At 45.7% G+C, this 25377-nt stretch overlaps 1 protein-coding gene across 3 annotated transcripts in view; it reads right to left on the reverse strand.

Moving 5' to 3' along the window:
- Nucleotides 1-25377, reverse strand: part of SSH2 (slingshot protein phosphatase 2) — an 810994-nt gene that overhangs the window by 372236 nt on the left and 413381 nt on the right. The window lies entirely within an intron of this gene.

Raw genomic sequence — 25377 nt, forward strand, 5'->3', positions numbered from 1 at the left:
AACTGTTGCAATTCGAAAAAGGTTTCAAGACCAAGGGACGATCTGTGCCTATATCGATCTGACTCACTTTCGTAGTCTGTGGACAAACGGAGCAATTACCACATGGATGGTGCCCTGTTACCGCTGTGGAATCCCATATAGTCCTTAGTGGTTTCCTCAGGGTTTCTCTGGGGCGAGTATGTATTAATCGATCCCTTAAGCTGCTCGATCGTTTGAAAGCCAAAAGGGGTAATGCAATTTTGTCATTACCACTATTCAAAACTTTCCAATGATGTTTCACAATCCGTTGTAACTGATTGGACTTCGTATTGAAAGTAGTCACAAATGTTAACCAGTCCAGAGGTGGCTTCTCCGAAGGATCATCAAGTAGGGCCTCCCGATGGTTATTCGCCGCCCTCTTCCATGACCGTTTGATCAATTTCTTGGGATAGTGTCTGGCCTGTAGCTGGTTTGAGAGACTCTCAGCATGTTTATCAAAAGTCCCTTGAGTGGAGCAGTTGCGGTGTACTCGAAGAATTGCCCATAAGGCAGATTTTCCCTAAGGGCTTTGGGGTGCTGGCTTTCGTACAGTAGCAGCGAGTCTCTGGCCATGGGTTTCTTAAAAAGCTCACTTTCTAGGCCTGTAGAGGTAACATAAATTGATAAATCTAGAAGGGACATTCTTTCTTTACTACTCTCAACAGTGAATCTCAGAAACTCGTTCCTAGTGTTCAACCACTGATGGAAGGAGGTAATAGACTCCGCATCTCCTCGCCACACTACGAGGATATCGTCTATATACCGCTTCCACCAATGGATGTGTGGATAGAAAGGATTGTTAGTGGTCAGAACTTGTTCCTGTTCGAAATTGTGAACATATAGGTTAGCCAGGCTGGGGGCAAAAATGCTCCCCATGCTGGTCCCCGAGACCTGCAGGTATATGGTTTTCTCAAATTTAAAATTTTTTCTTTCATGACAATCCTAGCTAGGGCCATGATAAAGGGAACTGGTGTGATGGAGTCTAAATCGGCACCCTCAAGGATGGACGTGATGGTTTCTAAAGTCTCATCCTGGGGGATGGAGGTATAAAGAGACTCTACATCTAGTGAGACCAGATGGTCTGTCTCGGTATTGAAGATGATCTCTTGGATTGCTCTTAGAACATCTTTAGTGTCCTTTAGGTATGTGGGCATCGTCTTCACCAGGGGGTCTAAGGAAAAAGTCCACAAAGGATGAAAGGGGTTCCAATATGGACCCTTGACCAGATATAATCGGTCTGCCTGGAGGAGGTCTTTGCTCTTTGTGGACTTTCGGCAGTGTGTAAAAATAAGGCATAGATGGACTGTGAGCCTGTAAAAATTGAGCCTCCCGGGTAGTAATCCACCCTTCACTCAGGGCTTCTTCGACCAATATCTTAATTTCATGAGTGAGTCTTGGAGTAGGGTCAGTACTTAGTGGAGTATATGACCTAATATCACTTAACTCGCAAGTGAATCTGAATACTAACAGAAATGTTGCTATTTCGACAAACAGATGAGAGTAAAAGTCCGAGGCAGCACCATCATGCTCAAGGGAAGGCTTTGAGATCGCCTCACTTCGAAAGATCGCTACTCAGGGTCTCGCACTTTAGTGAACAACAATTCCCAGCGAGACCATGTTTTTGTGTAGTTCTCTCGCGATCATTTGATTCAGAATGAACGCGATGATCGTCTGAAAGCAATCAAAACATCGGAAAGGTTGTTATCCACATACAAACCAGTGAGTAATCTAGATCCTGTGGTTATTTTGAATATTAATATAGCGCAAAAGACTGAACTCATAGAGAGCTGGCACCTGTTATTAGTAAACATACCTATAATAACCAGCCTGATAGGCTGAGGATTTAGAGTACACTGGTCATAAATATCTCCTTGACCCTCCCACGCGTTGCCTTCCCTAATCTCAGGCATAGTCTGAGGCAACGACGGAGAGGTAAGGATGGGCTGTGATTAATATCTGGAGATGTTAGACAAGACGAACAATTAAGTAACCTATTGAAGGGTACTCTTATTTGTTATGAAGATTGGGTGTTCTAGTTAGTTGATAAGTGGGTGAGTCTATTGGCGAGCTGAATTTAAGGAGTAACTCTGGAGTTAAGAAGTAATGAGGATCTTGGTGTTGTGAATAAGGGCAACTTTGCACTTTTTCACTCATAATGAGAAACCCCTCTTTTTACTTACCTTCATAGAGCGTGGCCTCTCTTATCCTGAGCTTGGTCCAGGCGAGGTGAGGTAATATCCCCTGACACGAAGGGTGAGTAAGGTACCTCTGTTGTCCTTGATAGAATGGTACATCTTTATATTTTTCATTTTAAATACTGCCCAATGTGTTTATATTTTCCTGCTTTACATTGTAGGTGAGAATAACACCATCTGACACGGAGGAATAGAGAAATATACATCCTTTATGGTTTAATTTAATCACTTTATTGATGGTTGAAGTAATTTGTAGCACGCACAAGCAGTGACAATAATATCTTTTAAGAACAGAGGCCCTGATGAAGCCATAGGAGGTGTTTGTTCCCCTTTTTGGCAGAAACATGTCGGCCCACATGCAGCTATTTGTTTAAACTGCATTTTTTGCACTGTTCCTGTTTTTAATATGAAAGAAACATACAGCTATTAAAGTTTTCACTGTATGTTTTCTAATTTTAATCTTACACTTTTTCACTTTTGTTTCCCTGCACTTAAATCCCATTGAGTGATCCCACGCATGGTCTACCGAGCGAATGCGGGCTTTGTTCCCTATCCTAGAAGGTGGGTTGTAAGGTATCTCAATGACTCAGAGATGCCCCATCCCAACCTTTTGGATGACCAAATGATAATATTATAAAGATCACTTACAAGACATTGATGGGACTCCAGCTCTGGACCTTGGGTCTCACCCACTTTTGCTGGGAAGAAAATGCGTTGGGCAGTACATTTGATATAGGACTTTTTAGGTTTTCTAACAAGCACCTGCAGGGCTTAGAGTCTTAAGAGATGAGAGTATTTGTTTGACTCTCTCACTAGACCCCCAGGCTTTATGAGTTGAACAACAGAATATTATTGTCAGAATATTGTCTGAAAATAGTGTTCTATTACAATAAAAAAAAATATCACCATATTAATAATGGATAATGCAATGCAATTAAAAACAATATTTAGGGTGCGTGACCAACCAAGATAGCTGATCAGACATAAACCAATGAGGCTTGGTTTATGTCTGATCAGCCATCTTGGTGAGGCTGCAAGAAAAGTGACGAATTTGAGAAAAATGAGGGATAGCTCACCCTAAGAACAAAGACCGGAGCTGGCTGTAGAGGAGACATCGGAAAGAGCGCAGTGGGGAGTTGTGCTAAGAGCCGATGGCATCAGATTCATGCCATGCTAACGAGGCCCAGACGTGACAGGGAAATCATGGCAGGGGGGGCCACTGCGGCGATAGGGGAGTGGCGCAATAGAACGCCACAGGCTCTCACTGAACCTCAAAGGCACAATGAGTGCGAGAGCGCAAAAGATTCTGGACCGGCCTTGGGAGCAGACACTGCGAAATCAGACGCCAGGAGACGGGAGAAGACGCTTTGTGATCACATGGTCCGCCCTTGACCGCTACCCCGGCTGCGAGGAGACACCGCAGGAAAGGAGAAAATAACCCACCGGGGAACGAGCCGGGCCTGGTAAATATAAAGAAAGCATACTGGAGGTCACCGGGCCAAGGCGAACAACATGCAGTGATCAGCCACTGATGTCAAGATGGTGGCCAGTTAGGATGGGGACGGACCGGTGGACCAGGAGAGGCCGGTGAATGTCCCTTCAGACAGGGGGGTGGCACTCCACAAGATGAGAGGCGTCTGGGTAATAGATTCTCTCTGGGGCAAGCACGTTCAGGCTGCATTTGGCGGAGCTAAGACCTTCCGATGCCTGACCCTAACATGGTGGCAGGAGTCTGCAGAGACTAGTTCATCAAGTGGACACTAGACATCTAGGGGAAGCTGGAAATAGCCCTATGCATGCAGTAAAAAGTGCTAAACTAAAGCAGAACAAAAAGAGGATAACTGAATTGCCGAGAGGACTATACTAGAGAGCAACATATCCTCACTTGCCAGTAGACTCTGATGCAATGATAGATGTCACGGCCCAGCCAGGAATGGAAAGCGAACACCACCTACTATTGCGCTTGGGAAAGTGAAAGAGTACAGCACGTGAGGGAAAGAGCCAACTCAAGGACATATCCAGGGCTTATTTAGAAGATGAATTACAGAACCCGGCACAGCTAGCCCCAGCCAACATTTTTTTTAGCAACCCCACTCAGCGAGGGGCACCATTTCAGGATATGCAGAAGGATAGGCAATAGAGAAACAGCTTTTCACAATACCTCTGTGCATGGAGGTCGCCTCAATTACTATAACATCAGACTTGGATAAAGGCATTTTGCCTGGTTACTGAATTCCTATGGGCTAAGAGGTCAAGTCTTGAGCTACTAGTTCCTACGCATAGACATCAACGCATGTAGTGGCCTCGCCCAGCACTGAAGGGGGCATCAACCAACTGACTCTATGCCACTCAAAAAGATTCAGGCGAATAGAGTCTCTAGCTACTTCTCACCTACAGAGACGAGGGGAACCTCAGACAAAGGGAGCTCAGCAGAAAATATGGCGCTCATCAAGGATGACCTCCTGGCCTCACTGAGAGACTATGCTCTGGGAACAACTACTAGCCAATGTCCCGAAATGTTAAGACCTCGAGAACAGGGCCCATAGGGATAACGTACGATTATGCAACCTGGAGCAGGGAGTGAAAGGGCCTGACCTAGAGCATGTTCGGGGAGGTGCTCAGCCCGGGAGGCATGAAGATCAAAATCAACATGGTCCACAGGGTGGGATCACCCACACCTGGAGGAAATAGACGACTAAGAGATGTCCTAGCCAAGCTGCATTCCTTCAAGATGAGAGAGGCAGTAATCCAGGCAGCAAGATCTAGAGAGGAAATTTCCTTCCAGGATGTGGCCCCGGTGACACTGCCACACAGACAACATGTAAGGTACCGCTGGACTTACTTACCCCTCTGAAATCACCTTCTCCCCCCAAAATAAATACCACAATGTCACCACATATGATGAAGCAGCGGAGGTCCTAGGTCTGCTGCATCCAGAGGAACTGTGTGTTGAGGGGGCCTCACACAGCGCAGGAGACAAGGCAATGGAAGATGGCTGAGGGGGGTGATGGCAGACACAGAATTGTCAAAAGCAACAAAAGAGGAAATAAACTGGAACCGTGGAGGAATGTAACACTAGCGGGGTAGCCAGGGAAAGAGTCAAACAATTACTACAGAAACTCTCCTGGCAACCCTGACCGGTCCTACAGGAGCTGGTAGAAGGTATGGACAGGTATGGGGTCCCTGAGGTGATCGATACCCAGGCTACGACTAGTCCGCTCAATGCAAGGCTAGAGATTTCTACTGGAAAGGGGAGGAGATCATCGATTAATGGCCCCAAATATTAGCTATCAGCCAGTGACTTACTTAACATAAATTTGGCTGTCCATAAGCACACTTGGACCAATAAGTCTTCAACAAGTTCACTGCAAAAATATGTTAGTGATGCAAGTAATGGGTTGTTGGGTCCTGATGACCCTCATTTTCTGATTCAAGGGGAGTTACTTGCTATTTCAATTGGAGGTGCACAGGTGCTACCATCTACATACGTGACACTCATACGCTGGAGGGGAGAACCAGTGAGATGACACCATTTGGGGCATGGAGGAGGAGGAGAGAGGGCTTGTCCAAGAGAAATACGCACAGCAGACAAATAGCTTATAACATAACATCTTGCCACACTCATGTGGAATACCAAGGAGCTTAACTCTCCCACCAAATGACAAAAACTATGGAAATACCTCATAGACCAGCAACATGAAGTAGTATCCCTACAAGAAACGCATATGAAAAGGCTACTTCGATACACCCAATCACTATCTTTGATCACGTCTCCTGCGCGATCAGCTACGAAAATCTATCAAGGATAATTTCCTTCTGAATGACCCTAAAGATACTTCCCCGGTTACTAACTGGGACGCCTTTAAGGCAGTGGTACGAGGCAAGTGCATAGCTCTTAATAAAGAAAGGACCCAAGAGAGACTGACCTTGGAAACAGAGCTCATAGAGACAGAGCAGGCACACAAGAAGCTGCCTACCATTAACCTGCAAAGAAAGGTAACAGCACTAAGGGGAAAGCTGAATGCCATATGTCATAATAGAGCTGAACTTACCCTTTTATGACTAAAACACACAGACTATGAGACGGGAAACAAGGTGGGCACACACCTAGCCAAACAGCTAAGGCTAAAAATGGAACGGGATATAATATATTGGGGACATAACACTACCAAGGGGGGACAGCATGACACAGAACCAGAAAAGCCGAAGCCTTTGGCAGTTTTTATAAAACTCTATAAAAGTCAGATCGCTATGAGGAGACCAAGAAAACCCAATAGCTGGGGGAGGTGGAGCTTCCGAGGGGTGTTGGTGACACAAAATGAGGCATTAGGGAAACCGATAGATGCAGAAGAGGTCAGCCAGGCCATTGCAAGTCTAAAACCACGCAAATCACCAGGTTCAGGGGGACTAACATCCCATTTCTATAAAACGTTTGGGGCAGAACTATTCCGGCAACTGGTGAGCCTATACAACTCGAACGCAGAGACGGGGAGAGTGACTTCATCTATGGGGGAGGGCGTTCTCAGTTCTGTAGCTCATACCGCTCAATAGCACTCCTCAACCTTGCCGCCAAGATATACACGAAACTCTTAGCCAGCAAATTGGAAAACCTAATGCCTGAACTGATACATACAAATCAGTCGGGGTTTATCCAGGACCGACAGATTCACGATAATCTCCGGAGGTTCTTTCACTTGGTCGTGAAGGTAAATAAAAACTCAATTCCCGCAGTTCTGCTGGCATTAGATGCCAAGAAGTCCTCCAACCAAGTGGACTGGCCCTTCTTATTCCGCACCCTGGAGAAATATGGATTTTGCGATCGATTCATAGCTATGATCACAGCTAACAACTTTCGTCCTAGTGCTCGGGTCCTGGTCAATGTGGTGAGCTCTGAAGCATTCACACTAGAAAGAGGGACATGTCAGGGAGGCCCCATTCAACCATTAGCTGCGAAAATACACACAGCGCCCAATATTTAGGGCATCACATTTAGGGATGATGAGCACAAAATATCCCTGTTTGCAGATGATATGCTACTCTTAGTGATGGCCCCAGATTGCTCCCTGGAGGCAGTGATGGAGGCACTGAGGCGCTTTGAACGGGAGGCAGGCCTTCGGGTTAACCTAACAAAATCGTATCTGCTTAATCTCATACTCCCACAGAGAGAAATGGAATCCTTGGTAGCCTCCACTCCTTTTCAGTAGGTCAAAATAAAAATTAAATACTTAGGAATAAAAATCACCCCTAAACTCCAGAAACTTTTCAAAATGAACTAACCTCTGTTTCTCCACCAGGCAGACTTCCACGGGTGGACTCCCTTGTACGTCTCCTGGATAGGCCTCATCCAGGCGATTAAGATGATGACACAGCCCAGACACCTATTTCTTTTCCAGGGCCTCCCGATCATGATGGAGTGGGGTTTCTTCGCTACATTAAAATCCATGATCATTCGCTTCATATGGCAAGGACGAAGGGCGTGGCTGTCCTATAGGCAACTACGCCTCCCTAAAAATAAGGGGGGTCTGGCCCTACCAGATATGTATGTATACTACAAAGCAGCCCGACTACGGGTGATCACAGACTGGTCTGCCCGAGCATCTGACAAGCACTGGCTACACATGGGCAGGGGAGGTGCATCTGGGACCTACTCTGGACACCTAAAGCAAGACGTCCACCCAATACTTATCTGGGCACACCTACCAAAACAACATTAAAGATATGGGATGACATTCACAGGACCTCTTCTCTGACCACCTTCCCCTCTCCATTCATGCCCATACACTTCAATCCAACGTTCCCACCTGCAGAGACTCCAGGTCCCTTTGAAGCATGGACAACTGGGGGCTGCCTTACGATCTGAGATCTATTCCACAACTTGGACATCCTTACTATCGAACACTGTTGGAGGGAGTTTAACCTGTCAGCTACCGAACACTACCATTACACACAGTTCAGACTCGGAGTGCTGCATATGTCAATTCGAAAGGCGGTCACCAGAGATCTCATGCCATTAGAGCGGCTGGGATGACAGCGAATTGCTCAAAGCGTCCAATATCATGTCTCAATACGATATTACAATCTACACTTTACAATACCCAATCACGACACAAATCCTACTGGGAGCACAACCTGGGGATGGAAATCTCAGATGAACAGTGGGACAAACTATATATGGACATATACAAATTTAACCAACCAATTGGAATGCGAAAGGCCCACTATAAAGTGTTGTACAATTGGTACTTATACCCAACGAAACTACAACTAATCTTCCCTACGACCTCACACTTTTGCGGGAGGGGTTGCGGGCTGCAGGGGGACTTCAAACACATCTGGTGGGACTGCCCAATGATCAGGCCGTTCTGGTCAGAAAAACTGTCGCAAATCAAAGATATCCTTGGCTACCCCTTACCTACAGACCCAGGCTCGATACTGTTGGGCTTAAGGTCAGACATCCTTAAACGTCAAACGGTTAGTGACATACTCATTTTATGGTTGTGCTTGGGGCAGCGAAAATTGCCTTGGCAGTGACTTGGAAACAGAAAGATGCACCATCCATGACTCACGCTTATGGCAAGCCATTCACAATGGAACGGATGGCACGCGTAATATCGGATTCCTTTAAGAAATTCGAATATACATGGGGCCCACTAGTGGAGTATCTATCGCAGGGGCGACCCCTATTCACTTGTCCTACATGTACTTGGGCGCTTCACCTCTTCAAATTTAAAAAAACACAAGGGGTTGTAACTCGGAGACAAAGGCGACCACACAGGGAAACACCTATACCCACTCGGCAGCTAGCTGGGTGACCTCTCTCCTCATGAGCACGCAGACGGGAATACAGTGCACCCTTAATGTTTGGGGTGGGATGGGAGGGTGAGCCGGGAGTTGGGAGGGATTTTTTTTTATAATTTTGGAATCTTATTCTGAGGTTGCAAACTAGTACTTTTCCCTTTGTTAAGTTTGATTTCATTTCATATTACTTCCTAAGAAAGGGGCAACTGTATTATTCTATACATCTACTCTTTTGAGATACAGGAAGTCCGTTAGAAAGCGCCATGTTGTGATATGCTTGGAAAAATTTCAATACAACAATGTTGACCAAAAAAAAAAAAATTCAATATTTAGAACACAATATTTATGCCCGGGTCTATATTTCTGACAAAAATATTTTGACATGCAATCCTAAAATGTAAGTGTGCTGGAAAAACTTTAGTAACCCTTCAGATATCAACATCCCTAATTATGAATATAGGAATATCGAGCTTTGCACCTCTAAATCTGCATTCATTTTATTGTGCTTAATGTTTAAGATTTGGATGGTCTTCACTTTTATTAAAAGCACAATATCACTTTTTGCTGGAATGTCTGCACTGAGGTCACCAACAAAAGTTCATCTGAAATTCTAACAAGTCACGAATTTTCAAAATTATCAACTACTGTATTTAAAAAGTACATCATTCCATTGCTATTCACGGGGTGGTCGAAAGGCAGTCATAAGCAAAATAATTGACTTTTTTTTTAACAAAAAAAAGCAGAATATCCATTTGGAGGATAAAATTATAGTCAGGATATTCAATGGAGACACCCAAAGCTAGGGAATAACGTTTCATGTCTGGAACATTGCAAGTAAAGCAGAAGCTAAACTGTGGATCAGAAAAAGGTGAACTAAAGTTTTAAACGGATTTATTTTCTCACGCACATTCAGCCTCTAAATTAAACAAAGCCTGTAAAAAAATTAAACTTACAGGCATGTGCTTAAACCTGAACGCCTGTGTCGGAAGAGAGAACCCGAGACTCCGTTTATCACTGCAGCTGTGACCACGTGATGCGGTCCAGCTTAAATAGCTATGTCTCTATACCTCACTTAATTCAAATGTCAAAATTGTGAATACAATTGTAAGCAGTATCTGAAATATACTTACTCCCACAAAGTCGCAAAACGGGGGGCACTGTACACTGAGAAATGGCTGAAAACATCCCTGGACTTCTGTATAATTTTGAAAATGCTTATTTCCATAACCAACAATATAAGCAGGCAAGAAAAGTTTTGCAAACGATTTTGAGCCAGATGAGGTGGGAATACTGTGATTTCAGATTAGGCACAATCCATTTAGTGGTCACTAATGAATGAGTTTTTACAGGGCGCACCGCGCTGGTACCATATGAGTGCTCAGCGCTAATCACTGCAATGCAGTGTGGGAAAATAAACATTAGTACAACCCAAAAACAGTACAGGATGGCAGCCAGTAGACTCAAAACTGGAACCAATTCCAGCGTAGCATCCTTTCTACCATTCTCTTTTCCTTTGGACACAGTGGTTGCACATTCCATGGTGCAAGAGTAAAAAAACAAATTTCCATTTGTTGATGGACCCAAACAGCACTATCTAGTGCAACATTCCACCCATAAGTTGTTTATTTTACACATTTAAAATGGATAGGAGTGGCGAGCTTCATCACAATCATTCTGAAGGTTACATTTGAGTCTGTCTACTTTCATATGCGGAGAGGAAATTTAATCCACAGGAGATGTTTTCATCTCTTCTGGGTCCACATATGCATTCGGCGTCGCTACCACAGTCCCAGACGTTCAAATTAATCTTCTAAATTTAGACTTGTCTAGTGTCACGTCTAGTAAACATTTCCTCTTTACAGTTCACATAAAAAAAACTTTTCTTCTGCAGAGGAGGATGCAGAAGTTGTCTTTTAGGTCAGCAATGCAAAATTAAGAAACACATTGTGGCTGGCAAGAAGAGAGACAAAATGTGCAAGAGTCACAAACAGTTTGCAATGTACTCTTGTGCGTTTCCCCTGAGGTTTGGAGCAACTTTCTATCCTTTTTTGGAATCCACAATGGTTTTCAGGAGTACCCCTGGTATTTTATTTTGCACATTCACTTTTTACACGAAATAATATACAGGTGTATTTAAAATCTCCAAGCTAGTGTAAACACACTTGCTAACATTACCCCCCAACCCCTTTTTTTTAATCCACATGCAAAAACTTTTCTCCTGTGGATTAACTCCTTACCCTACATCCCCACCAATTGAGGAGAAAAGGGAGAAGGGAAGGAGGACTTACCCATCCATTACACTGTACAAGTGTATTACCTTAAACTAAATGGATTCATGTGAGCTTGCACTCATAAATCAATTCCTTTACACTTTAAGATTGAACTTCAATGTGCAATTGGATTTGTCCAATTAGTATAGTAGAGAAGAAGTGGTAATTTTCTTGTAACAATAAACTGTAGGCACAATGTAGATGGTAAGCTCAGCTCTGTGAACCAAACAAGGGTCTCTACGACTTCCTTTCTCTGGAGCCAACTGGTAGGGCAGCTTTGATCGCCAGCGCTCCTAGCTTGCAAACACTACAGATTGATCCAAAAACCAAATTCAAGTCAAAAGCTCAATGTTTAAATATCACAAACCTTCCAAAGGGTAAGGTTCAGTAAAAAAAAAAAAAGACACCAACAATGATAATTTTCCGTCCAGGGATGGTAATATAATTGAAATAAAATATGATCATTATTAGATCTAATTTATACATATAAAAGGCATTTCATCAATACAGTAAAACCTATAAATCACATTATATCTAGATCAGCACATCAAACCAATTGATAAGTTTTGGTTTGATGTGCTGATCGATTTATAGTGCGATGTATGGGTTCTCCAAGGGGAGCTTCTCTCTTTACTGTTTTAAACGGTGCTCTGTCCCCTTGGTTTAGGGGGCCCTTCTCGTTTTTTATTAAATATATTCCATCAATAAAAACAACCCAAATGCACAGTTCATAATCAGTTCATAAAAGCGGGCCATAATAACCAATTATCTTCTACAGACCGCATTCAATGACGCTCTCATTAACAACTCAAAAGCTATTTCTTTCCAAGATTCCCATGCAGCTAAGAGGCTAATATGAGCTTCTGCCTACAGCCCGCAGAGAAAAATGGTATGTCAGGCATTGAGTCTTGCAACTGCAGAGTCGACAGATGTATCTGTGACTTTTAACACCATGTCAGCCCCGTTCTGCAACACACAGTTCCAAATCTAGGGGATGATGTAACATTTTTTCTTACTGCTTGATCATTTCCAGCTAAACATCACGCATTTACACTGTATTAGCAATGTCCAATGTATTACTTCGAGGTGTATTCTAATTCTGTCAGGACCAGAGGCTCAGATTATGCCTTCTTCATTCACTTTATTTTTTCAGCAGTTATTTTCAAACACAATAACAAACTACTATTCCCATGAACAGCAGGGAAATAGGAAATTCAGAACACAAGTCCTTCTTCTCTTTCCACACTCACTTGGAAAGCACAGCTAGATGACACCTAAGTGCGGAACAGAAGCTAGGGCAGAAAGGAAACAAGGCCAGAAGCCTGAAATTGGATGGTCTTACCAACCTATGGAAATTCAGCGGTAATCAGTTTATCTAACTGCTGGCAACCTATTAGAAGTGTACTTCTCCTTCCCGCTTTCACTCGGTTAAACCTAGGTACCAAACCACTAAGTATGCTTCATGCTGCGACCTCAGGCCTTCGACAACATGTGAACTTTAAAGATCCACTCCAGATAGTTCGAAGCAGGCCTAGCTCAGTAGGTAAAGGAAACGACTTAAAAAACAAGCATTAGAAATGCAATAGGTCTCGGATTTATTTGAGCTAGAGGAAATGGCATTGTAAATGGCAATGTCTTTTCGCCATGTGTTATGGAGTGTATGTATGTAGTGTGTAATGGAATTATGTGGGTTGGATTGGAATTGTAGCAATGGTAGCATGCTGAGCTTTAGATGATTATGTTTAAAAGTAAAGTTTGCAATACTGCTATTGCTACAATAGTTAATTGTGGATTTGTTAACAATTGATGTGTGTAGTGACGGCTGTTGGTGTGCACTGACGGGTTGGCTGTGTGTGCCTGGTGAAAGCGTGCACTGACGGCTGGTGGTGTGTGTATGCCTGGTGAAAGTGTGCACTGATGGTTAATGGTGTGTGTGTGCGCCTGGTGAAAGCTTGCAGTGACGGCTGGTGGTGTGTGTGAGCTTGGTGAAAAGCTGATTACCCTGCATACTCACATAGTGATTACCCTGCATACTCAAACACTGCTCACCCTGCACAGTCACACACTGCTTAACCTACACACGCACACACTGCTCACCCTACACACTCACACACTGTTAACCCTGCATACTGCTCACCCTGCACGCTCACACACTGCTCACCCTGCAAAGTCACACACTGCTCACCCTGCACACTCACACACTGCTGGCGCTGGACACCAACGTACTGCTCACCCTGCATACTCACACACTGCTGACCCTGCACACTGACACACTGGAATATATGATGTTACCACGATTGCAAGTTCCACGCATGGCATTACCACGCGAATTTTAGTTCGCAAGTGGCTTTACCACGCTGGAATTTACAACAATGGATTATAACACGCGTAGAAACGCCCACTAAGCACAAATGAAACATAATGAAATTGATAGGCAAAAAAAGTATGTCTAGAGTTTGTAGTAACTGCTTAACCCATTCGATCGTTTTTTTTCAACATTCAAAAACAACAAATTACCCTAGATTTATAAATTCTTTTATTTTACTGTGCGCTTAAATATTTATATATTTTAAATAAAGATTATTTACTTACCTTTTCACCAGCAGCCCTTCCTTCCATCCACCATCGAAACAAGCGTCAAAACACGCCTACCAACATTAAAAACGGACTGCTATTTTGACGTACACGGCACGTCTTTGGGGGAGGCACTTTCCTTTTTCTTCAGTGGTACTGAAGTGCGTATTTTTATTTTCGAAGTAACCTGCTCCTTTGGTTTTTTTTGTTTTTTTGGGGGGGAGACCCCCCCAGCCCCCCCAAGTACCCCCCCCAGCCCCTCCCCAGCCCCCAAGCCCACGCAGAACGACTGGAAGGAATACCACGTCTCCCCCCCAAAGCCCACGCAGAACGTACTTGCGTGGTAGTGGAGGTCGTGGAAGGCACCCGCGTTTAAAAGACGTTTTCGTGGTAAGTGACTCGTGGAAAACGTTATTAGTGGTAATTACTTCGTAGTAAATGATGTTTCCCGACACACTGCTGGCCCTGGACACCAACGTACTGCTCACCCTGCATGCTCACACACTGCTGACCCTGCACACACACACACTCCTGGCCCTGGACACCCACATACTGATCACCCTGCATACTTACATACTGATCACCCTGCATACTCACACTCTGCTCACCCTGCATACTCACACTCTGCTCACCCTGCATACTCGCACTCTGCTCACCCTGCATACTCGCACTCTGCTCACCCTGCATACTCGCACTCTGCTCACCCTGCATACTCGCACTCTGCTCACCCTGCATACTCGCACTCTGCTCACCCTGCATACTCGCACTCTGCTCACCCTGCATACTCGCACTCTGCTCACCGTGCATACTCACACACTGCTGACCCTGCACACTGACACACTGCTGGCCCTGGACACCCGTATACTGATCACCCTGTATACTCGTATACTGATCACCCTGCATACTCAAACACTGCTCACCCTGCATACTCACACACTGCTGACCCTGCACACTGACACACTGCCGGCCCTGGACACCAACGTACTGCTCACCCTGCATGCTCACACACTGCTGACCCTGCACACTCACACACTCCTGGCCCTGGACACCCACATACTGATCACCCTGCATACTTACATACTGCTCACCCTGCATACTCACACTCTGCTCACCCTGCAAACTCACACTCTGCTCACCATGCATACTCACACTCTGCTCGCCCTGCACACTCACACACTGCTGGCCCTGCATACTCACACTCTGCTCACCCTGCATACTCGCACTCTGCTCACCCTGCACACTCACACTCTGCTCGCCCTGCACACTCACACACTGCTGGCCCTGGACACCCACATACTGATCACCCTGTATACTCGCATACTGATCACCCTGCATACTCACACACTGCTCACCCTGCATACTCACACTCTGCTCACCCTGCATACTCACACTCTGCTCACCCTGCATACTCACACTCTGCTCACCCTGCATACTCACACACTGCTGACCCTGCACACTGACACACTGCTGGCCCTGGACACCAACGTACTGCTCACCCTGCATGCTCACACACTGCTGACCCTGCACACTCACACACTCCTGACCCTGCACACTCACACACTCCTGGCCCTGGACACCCACATACTGATCACCCTGTATACTTGCATACTGATCACCCTGCATACTCACACTCTGCTCACCCTGCATACTCACACTCTGCTCACCCTGCATACTCACACTCTGCTCACCCTGCATACTCGCACTCTGCTCACTCTGCATACTCACACTCTGCATACTCACACTCTGCTCACTCTGCATACTCACACTCTGCTCACCCTGCACACACACACTGCTGGCCCTGGACACCCTGCTACAATACTTAATTGTGGATGCGTTAACAATTGATGTGTGCACTGATGGCTGGTGGTGCGTGTGTTCGTAGAAATTGTGCACTGATGGCTGGTGGTGTGTGTGCCTGGTGGAAGCATGCACTGCTGGCTGGAGGTGTGTGTGCCTGGTGGAAGCATGCACTGTGACGGCTGGTGGTGTGTGTGTGCCTGGTAAAAGTGTGCACAGATGGCTGATGGTGTGTGTGCTTGGTGAAAGCGTGCACTGACGGCTGGTGGTGTGTGTGTGTGTGTTTGTCGAAAGCGTGCACTGACGTCTGGTGGTGTGTACCTGGTGGAAGCCTGCACTGACGGCTGGTGGTGTTTGTGCCCGATACAATGCCAAAATATAAATAGGTCGACAATTGTTTTAACCATTTTCCAGTTGGGGATTAAAGTGCATGGTTCTCACTCTGCACTCACTAAAGGAAGGAAATACACGAATCGTTCTTTTTCTGGGGTGTCCGTGTGTGGTGTGTTTACAGAATAACCCGTTTCTTTTAACACCAGAGAGCCCCCCCCTCCCAAAGTACCTGCACAGTCGATTATATGCGACGCCCCAGAGAAGGGCACCGCCCAACACGTGTCGGCAGAGGGCACGCTGTGATCCTACAATGGCCCTGCAAAGGCATTAAGGTGTGCCCCCGTCCCATTCTCCTGCCCCGTGCTCGGTTTAAAGCAGCCCCCCCCCTACAACGAGATGACCCAGTCAAATAGTGCTTCCTTGCCCCTCTTGCACTGCCCACTGTGTTTACTACAATAGCTCCTCCCTATCCATTGCTGTTCTCTTTAAGCTTCTGTTGTTCTCTTTAAACAGTTTCAAAAGTCGACCAACATTGAGTCAGAGGGAACACTTCAAGTGCTGCTAACAATCAATTCGAGGAACTATAGTTTTAAGTATGTGCGGGAATGGCAATGAGGTGCTGGGGTCGATCCCAAATTCCCTCTCATTCCCACCGCTGGGGTATACTCTGTCGCCGCCCCACAAAGTACTTTCTTTAAGGTGAAATAGAACGTAAATAGCAGCACGTGCTTGCGACAAAAAAATGGAAATACGTGGCCCCCAGAAGTGTAAAATTGCAATTGTGCATTTGGACTTTCCTCTCGGTTAATAACGCATTAGGGTAACTGAAAGGGCCGCAGAAGGAGGCAGCATCTCTTGAAATAGGTCTCTGGGTGTCCTGTTGAGATAATAGATTATGGAGAATTCTATTACAGGGCGCCTGCTTTGCAAATCCCACCCTGGCCTCTTTCAGTGAGTTATCACTGTTTCCATCTGCAGAAGCAGCCCCCCACTCCCTTTTATCTCGGAGTCTGCCAGGCTTTTCAAGACCACCATAAACAGTGCAGCCTCAAACACGTGCTTTGGGATTAAAATAAATAATAAAACTAGACCTGGTAAGAAATATAAACATATGTCAGCAAGGGGGGAATCACGTTAAAGGGGCTATAAGAAGCGGGACTGAAAACGATCTGGGGCTGCTCAGCTGACGGACCCATAGAAAGTGACCCTATGACCCTGGATGCAAGCACTGCCACGGGTGCAGAAACGAGTTACACTATGCACATCCTTGGGCGGGTTGCCCTGTTCGCGCTGTGCACAGCTTCCACCAGCACAACTCGCCAAGCAGCACGCGTTCCTAAATCTCAAAGAATATATTCTATGCACGCATGTGAGGTGACTTCACTCTAGCCGTCTAGTTCACTTTGTGTGCCCATACCATGTCCGCCGCTCACCCTCCTCCACTGTCACACTCACGGCCATTGCCGTTCCTTGTTGCCTTGCCGGTCTTTCAGTTAATAGGCGCTTCCAACTTTTTCCCTCAGCGAACTAGCATCCACCTGGAAACCTTTCCAGAGAGGCCATGGACTGTATGGGCTTGGAACCATTTGGCGGTTATACAGCAGCGAGGGAAACTGTGCCTGTTCTGTTATGTATTAGTGAAGTGGCTGCATCAGACAGGGTTCAGAAAGTTTAAAATGCCTAAAGTTCATTAGAAATTACGGAAGTCTGGGAATGTGCATCAGTCTTGCAGTCAACAGCCTGTTCTAGAAACTGTGGGCCAGTGAAGTTTTTAAAAATCTGATTACGTAGACAACGTCTCTCTCCTCCGTGTTCTGGATCATTGAACTGAAACCTACACACATTCAAACAACGGACGGACACACTCCCCTTCCCAGACCCTAAAAATAAACAGTCAGCACACCATCGCTCATTATTCTTACAGACTGTCACGCAGAGGCAGAAAAAAGACACCCCGTAGCAACTTAAAACAAGAACTACAGTGTGGACGAGCATGTATGAGTCATCTTCTGTGAGCCTCGCCTGCTGCCTCTCGTCATTTAACATTGAACGCGCTCACCGCTGTGAACGCGTTCGCATCATCTGGCTTGCATTACACGGGCACTCTGACTGCTCGTAATTAAGATTAATCACTCTGCCATGCTCGCTCTCGCACACAAAATGCCACATCGGGCACGCGTACATTACTTACAGCCTATCACTTCAAGGCTACTACATACACAGCACAGGGAAGACGAATCACTGACCAGATGCCAGAAAACGCTAAGGAATGTCTGGAATTTCTCTCTCCAAGGCCCTCTTCTTCTTTTTTTTCTCCTTTAACATTAGTTCTCTAACTCCTCCCCCAGGGGGAGGAGTCCGAGCCCTAAAAAGCTGCCCAGTCATTGTAGACCACATTGTAGAAAACGTGGCAACTCATTTACCAACATTTTTGTTTCAAACAATCTAGGGGGTATTTGGGTACATTCGGGGACTCCGTGAGATGCTGATTTTTAGGTCTCGCCTAGGCATCGCGCATGCGCTGCTCTTGGAGGGCCTTTAACCATCGGTCTTCAATTTTCAAGCACTGCACTCGTGCTTGTGGGGGCATCCACCTTGCGGGAGCAAGCAGCGGCGCGCCACAAGCACGAGTGCAGTGCATGAAAAGGGTATGTAACCTTTACCACGCATTTTTTACAACGCAATACCATTACCACGTATTTTTTACAACGCAAAAACTTTTACAACGCATACTTTTACAACGGATACTATTACAACGCAAGTACTTTTACAACGCATGTACTTTACAACGCATTTTTTGGGTACAGGGGTATTTTAAGGGTTAAGGGCTAGGTTTGAGTTTTTGGGTAAAGGGGTATTTTTAGGGTTCAGGGCTAGGTTTGGGTTTTTGGGTAAAGGGGTATTTTTAGGGTTCAGGGCTAGGTTTGAGTTTTTGGGTAAAAGGGTAGTTTTAGGGTTCAGGACTAGGTTTGGGTTTTTGAGTAAAGGGGTATTTTTAGGGTTCAGGGCTAGGTTTGGGTTTTTGGGTAAAGGGGTATTTTTAGGGTTCAGGGCTAGGTTTGGGTTTTTGGGTACAGGGGTATTTTTAGGGTTCAGGGCTAGGTTTGGGTTTTTTGGGTAGGAGGGTATTTTTAGGGTTCAGGGCTAGGTTTGGGTTTTGGGTAAAGGGGTATTTTTAGGGTTCAGGGCTAGGTTTGGGTTTTTGGGTAAAGGGGTATTTTTAGGGTTCAGGACTAGGTTTGGGTTTTTGAGTAAAGGGGTATTTTTAGGGTTCAGGGCTAGGTTTGGGTTTTTGGGTACAGGGGTATTTTTAGGGTTCAGGGCTAGGTTTGGGTTTTTGGGTAAAAGGGTATTTTTAGGGTTCAGGGCTAGGTTTGGGTTTTTGGGTAAAGGGGTATTTTTAGGGTTTAGGGCTAGGTTTGGGTTTTTGGGTAAAGGGGTATTTTTAGGGTTCAGGGCTAGGTTTGGGGTTTTGAGTAAAGGGGTATTTTTAGGGTTCAGGGCTAGGTTTGGGTTTTTGGGTAAAGGGGTATTTTTAGGGTTCATGGCTAGGTTTGAGTTTTTGGGTAAAGGGGTATTTTTAGGGTTTAGGGCTAGGTTTGGTTTTTTGGGTTTTTGGGTAAAAGGGTATTTTTAAGGTTTCAGGGCTAGGTTTGGGTTTTGGGGTACAGGGGTACAGAGTAAAAATAAATTAAAATTACAATTAAATTAAAATAAATTTTATTAATTTTAATTAAGGGGTACAGGGTAAAAATAAATTAAAATTAAAATAAAATTAATATTAATTTTAATTAAATTTTTAAAAATATATTATATACTTACCAATACTTACGTTGTAATGGGATGCGTTGTAAAGGTATATGCGATGTAAAAAAAATGCGTTGTAATAGTATTTCGTTGTAATGGATCCTGCCTTGTAAAAATTGCGTGGTAAAGGTAGGCGTTGTAAAAGGATGCGTGGTAACGTCATACATCCCATGAAAAGTGAAGACTGCTCTCCCAAGCGCGTGCACCACTGGCGGGCTTACCTCCTGCTCCCCCTCTAAGTTCACTGTCTGCTTTTCAGGAGTGTAGGGGTCACAGTGCCCCCTCTCGCTCCTGTGGTACAAACAGGGGGCAGGCTCGCGCTACCCCTCAAATGCAGGCCCCCGAGGGGGCACGTCATCACCGGCTGCTGTGTTAGGGGACCTCGCGCGAGGGATCTCGTCTCCTCTGTACTGGACAAGATCAGCCAGCCACCGAGATTGTGATTTAAAGGAGAAGGAGTCCCATTACTCAAGACTGTTTTTTGAGAGGTGAAAACAAGTGGAGGAGCTAAATGCCACCCATCTAGATGCAGCCTTTCTCTCTTGCTCCACCCCAAACTTTTCTCCCCCCTTATCTCGGTATCTCTTTCTATATTTCAATGTTTTCTCTCTCTCAGTCTCTCGCTCTATGCACGCCTCTCTCTCTGTACCTCTCTTTTATGTCTCTCTGTAACTGTTAATCACCTTTTCCGTGCCTGCCTTCCTCTCTATTTCTTGCTCCCTCATGGTATCTGCACAGGTCCTTCAGACTGGACAATGTTATTCTTTTATTGTTGGGAGAACACTGTAATTTCATCACTTTCCGGTTAATAGAAAGCTAGTTTTTATCTTTTTGATTCTTTAAGACTATCATTTTCAGTGGGCAGGGACAATATATTCTGCTGCTTTAAAAAAAAAAAAGAATAAATATCATTAATAATAGATGTAGGAGTGCCGTTCAATGTCATAACTAACTGCTCACCTCAGGTCCAGCCAATGTAAAAGCTCCTCCTGGATTCGGAAGAATTGGGGGATAAAAGGTGGGTAGGGTTTTATATTGACTGAGATGGAAGGAAGGCACCAAAATGGGCAGAAAAGCTGCTTTAGTTATTAGATCGAGCCTGTGTGGGAAGAAGCCTGTAAATTGCAGGGGGACACTCAAAGCCTGCTACTCATTGATGTGTGTTACCAAAGTAACAGCAAAGAGAACAAGGCTTGAAGGCCAATAACCATACAGTATAACTATATATAGAAGGGGTCAAACTGAGTCCCCATCAATAAAGTTAAAACCAATATCAATTGTTTCCTACAACCCAGTTTATCATGAGCAAATCGGACTTGAAAATTTCACCACCACCACCAGATTTAAATAAAGACTGCTGTTCATGTAAGACTCGAGAATGCCGACAAGGTGCAGATTTACCCAGTGAAATTATCTACCACACAAAATTGCTAGGTCAAGTTAAGGGCAAACGGAAGGATGTTCGATAAAGTAGCCATTAAGGAGTCCACTTGATGCTCGGTACACCATGAAACAAATGTGTTCCATCTCCTGGAATAGACCAACTTAGCAGAGGTGGTGTCATACAGAAAGGATTCTGTTGACTACCTCTGGCGGTAGCTGAAAGCAACTCAGATGGCCCAGCGGAATTTCAATGCATGAATGTGTTAAGCCTGGAGGGTGAGGCTTAAAATCTATCTGCCCGATTGTGAAAGACTGTCTTCTCGGCCAATCCAAGGCAATGAGGATGGCTTAAGCCTGTTCCTGGCGAATTTTACTCTGAACCTGAGGATTCAAAAATATGGGAGAAAACGCATAGTAAAGCAGAAAGCTCCACCTCACTGAAATGCTTCTCTGTAAGATCCTGCGACGGATGCTGGAACGAACAGAACACTGGACAGTGGGCATTGTCGCAAGAAACAAAAAAGTCTACCTGAGGCATGCCCCACTGGGCAAACATGTCCTGAACTACCTCTGGGTAGAGCTGCCACTCGTAATCAGCAAGAAGCTGATAGATGAATCTGATTCCCTGTTCAGTGAGCTGACACCATGGTTGGCTACCAATCACAGTCCTTGTTGGTACACACAATTTAAGCGCTTCAATGCTTCTTAGACAGAAGGTGGGACTGTGGCAGCAAAGCTTGTGAAGGCTGGGGGCGGGTCACACACACACACACACACATACACACCCACACTCATATTTACACGCACACACATCCATTCACAGTACACACTGACAAATTCATACACACACACACCAAACATTAAAGAAAATAAAACTTACCAGGCCGCTGCTGTGCTCTCGCGTGGCAGGAAGGAAGCCTCTGTGGTTTCCAACAATTGGGACTGCCACCTCTTCTTATTGGCAGACACTGTTATTGGCCAGACAATGAGAGGAGGCAGTATTCCTTACCTCAACACAGAGTGGAATGGGGTCAGTGAGACTGCCTACCCCACTAGTCTCTGTGACGAGCATCACTGATAGACTCTCGACCATAGGCACATCAGGGTTTAAAACTAAAGCACCCTGGTCTAAGGCTATCAGTAACGCCCCCCCATGTCATGAAGGGAATACTACCAAGTGCTTTGCCAGGCTGTGGTGGTCATGCCCCAGAGAGATGTGACATCTCCAGCCCTACAAAGTTCAGCTCAGAAAGCCAAGTGCCTGCGAATTTAGTGCAAGTACAGCACCTGGCTACCTGACCTGAACATATGGCGCTGAGCCTGATAGACACTCTTTGTGTTAAGAAAAAGGTGGGGAGGCGGGACCACTTTGCCCTTAAGGGTTGGCCGCTGATGCGGCAAGGCCCCACTTCGTCCTGCTTATTAACATACCACATTGTGATAATATTGTCTGTCAAGATCTGGACATACTGACAGCAAAGGAATTGGAGGAATATCTTGAGCACTAGCCAGATTGCCTTGAGTTTCAGCAAACTCATTTGCAGTCTTTGCTCCTCTGGAGACCAGGGTCCTCCCCTCTCCAGATCCCCCAGATGTAAACTCCACTTGAAGGTGGACGCGTCCATCGCCTGGAGACCAGGGTCCTCCCCTCTCCAGATCCCCCAGATGTAAACTCCACTTGAAGGTGGACGCGTCTATCGCCTCTGTGGCCATGGCTGGAGTGGGAGAAAGGGACCTTTCTAAAGGTGAATCAGATATGTATGCCATCAGCTTAGCTCTGATGGTGCTACAAATGGAGTTCATCAGATCTCCCTGGTGTTGGAACCACTGCCTGTGGAGGCACCACTGGAGATCCTCACATACTAGCATGCATGTATGACCAGGAGGACACAAGAAGCCAACAGACCAAGCAGACATAATACAGTCAGTATTGAAATCCGAGCTCCCACCGAAACATCAGAATCCAATGCCAAATGTCCAGGATCCTTTGTGGAGGAAATAATGCTCTGAGCAAAGTCATGTTCAGTACTGCTCCTATGAACAGGAGATACTGAGAGGGCTCAAGGTGAGACTTGAACTATGCTGATGGAGAACCCCAAGTCAAACAGCAGCGCCGCTGTTACGTGGAGCTGATGCAAAATCATCTGTGGCAGGTTGGCTTTGAGGAGCCAATTGTCCACATATGGGAATACAGAGAACCACGACTTTCTGAGATGGGCCACAACCACCACCATTGTCAAGACTCATAGTGTTGATGTCAACCCAAACAGAAGGACCCCAAACTGGTAGTGAGTTGAACCGATCATGAACTGCATGGACCTTGTGGGCCACTGAAGGAACAGAGTGTGGAAATACATGCCTTGCAAGTTGGGGGCACCATCCAGTCTTCCATTTCCAGCGCCAGAAGAACCTGAGACAGGGACAGCATCTTGAACATTCCCCTGAGGTCCAGGATTGGGCAAATACTGCCATCCTTCTTAGAGATCAGGAAGTACTGAGAGTAGCACCCAGATCAAAAAGCCTGTGATGGCACCAACACTCCTTCTCCCTTCTGCAACAAGGCTGTCACTTCCTGTTGCAGTATCTGCAGATGGTTGCCCAACTGAAGGATCTTCGATAGTGTGAGGGAGGGTTCTATTGAAAGGAAATAGTATATCCCTTTTACACAATTTGAAGGACATACTGGACCTTTATTGTGGCCCTCCATGCCTGTGGAAAAGAGAATACTTGCCCTTCGACACGCTCCATATGCTTCATCATGGGCAAATGACAGAGATTTCCCCAGTGGTGCTTGGGAAAAGGAAGGCAGGTTTGGTGACTCCAACGTTTGCCCCTGATGTTGTTATGGCAGACAAAGATGCAGCTGGCCAACTGGAGTAAAGTGGCACTGTCTATACTGAAAGCCTACTTACCTTGAATCGCTGTAAGGCTGCATCGGCTTTTTCTCCAAAGAAGTGCTTGCCATCAAAAGGCATAACCACCGGAATATTTTGAAAATCACCCATACATCCTGCAGAATCTAGCAAGGCATGCCTGTGCAAAGCAACGAAAGAGCCATGGCACTGTCAAAGGAGTCCGCTTTAACCAGACCCGCTTTAATTATGTGCCATGATGCACCATGGACATCCTCTACTACTTCAGCAAAATTGCTGGGCAAGTTGGGTACTATAACGGCCGCCATATTCCAGAGTGAATAAGAGTAATGCCCAAATAGGTATGTGGCATCAAGAGTGTGCAATGCCAGGCTCTCTGCAGAGAACACTTTTTACCTACCACTTCCAGCCTTTCAGATTGTTTGCCTTGAGGGAGGGGGTGGGGGGGAGCATCAAGGAACCCCCCCCACTCACATGTCTCTATGTTCATCTGCTCATGTTCTGCTATGTTCATGTTCCTCCGACTCCTAACTTAAGTACGAGTCTGACACAAACCCAGTGGGGAAGAGCGACTTTTGAAGGTCCTGGAGTCGAGACAATGTCAGATAGGATTGAAGTGTGTGTAAACGACCCCCGGGGGCTCTCGACACTGAGGGCTGATACGTGGGGGAGCTTTCACATGGTGTATCCTACAGAACCACTGGCCTAAAAGCAGACCAGATGGATCTGCAGCCCATCTAAACATGTTCAGCAACTCCTGCAGAAAAAGGGCTAGGTCGGTAGCGGATGCTGGAAACTCCAGTAAGCTGGAGCTAGCACCAACATCAGTGCTGGTGGAAAGGGCACCAAAATCATTATCGTGATGGTGGAGGCAGAGCGGCTGCTAGAGCTCTACCAAGTCAAACTCTGAAGAGGAAAGAGTCAGAGGTGAAGCCTGAGGAGGTGACTTCCATCTGGATGCTGTTTGCCTCTTAGGCGAAGTGAAATGCTTCTTCTCTTTCTTGTGCCTGCTTTTTTTTCTCTGGAGGATTTTGAAAGTGGAGAGAGGAAGCGCGAAATCGATCTGGTCCTGGATAAAGATCTTAACAGACTAAGGCCTCGACAGTCATCCTTGGCTAGGCCATAAGCAGTGCGGCCTCAGTCTCAGCTTTCGAATTCATCAGAAGGCAAAGGTCACACGTGGACAAGACCTCTGCGACAAGCTTGGAACCTATTTCCACCTCAAGATCAAAAACCTCTACGACAACTTCATCGACCATCCACCAGGCGCCAAAGACGGCCCCCCGCCTCCCAGAAACACGGACCAACCCACCATTTCCAACTGGACAC

The sequence above is a fragment of the Lissotriton helveticus genome, chromosome 3_1 (genome assembly GCF_964261635.1).
Source record: "Lissotriton helveticus chromosome 3_1, aLisHel1.1, whole genome shotgun sequence".
Lineage (NCBI taxonomy): Eukaryota > Metazoa > Chordata > Amphibia > Caudata > Salamandridae > Lissotriton > Lissotriton helveticus.